The following is a 602-nucleotide window of genomic DNA, read 5'->3' as shown; positions in this document are numbered from 1 at the left end:
CTAACTCTAATAACGATATGTTAATTATCTTTGTGGAAAGAAAGAAAATATCTAAATTTCGGCCCCTCCATATTAAAATTTCTGGATCCGTCCCTGCCTAGATGGTGACTATCTTCATGATTTATTGATTTTAGTTATGTATTATTTTGTGTTTTTTTGCATAGTGATGTGATGCTAGAGACTGGATTACTGCTATTTTGTTTGTGTTTTACTATTTTTGTGACTTAGTTATGCTTATATGGTGACTGTCTTTATGATTTATTGATTTTATTTATATAGTATTTTGTGATTCTTTGCTTAGTGATTGATGAGCGGATAATTTATACGCTTTTTGGCATTGTTTTTAGGTAGTTTTTAGTAGGATCTAGCTACTTTTAGGGATGTTTTCATTAGTTTTTATGATAAATTCATATTTCTGGACTTTATTATGAATTTGTATATTTTTCTGTGATTTCAAGTATTTTCTGGCTAAAATTGAGGGACCTGAGCGAAACTCTGATAAAAGGCTGTCAAAAGGACTGCTGATGCTGTTGGATTCTGACCTCTCTACACTCGAAATAGATTTTCTGGAGCTACAGAACTTCAAATGGTGTGCTCTCAAT

This window comes from Arachis duranensis, chromosome 10, assembly GCF_000817695.3.
Source record: "Arachis duranensis cultivar V14167 chromosome 10, aradu.V14167.gnm2.J7QH, whole genome shotgun sequence".
In the NCBI taxonomy this organism is placed as follows: Eukaryota; Viridiplantae; Streptophyta; class Magnoliopsida; order Fabales; family Fabaceae; genus Arachis; species Arachis duranensis.
The sequence above is the reverse complement of the archived record's forward strand: the minus strand, read 5'-3'. Positions refer to the sequence as shown.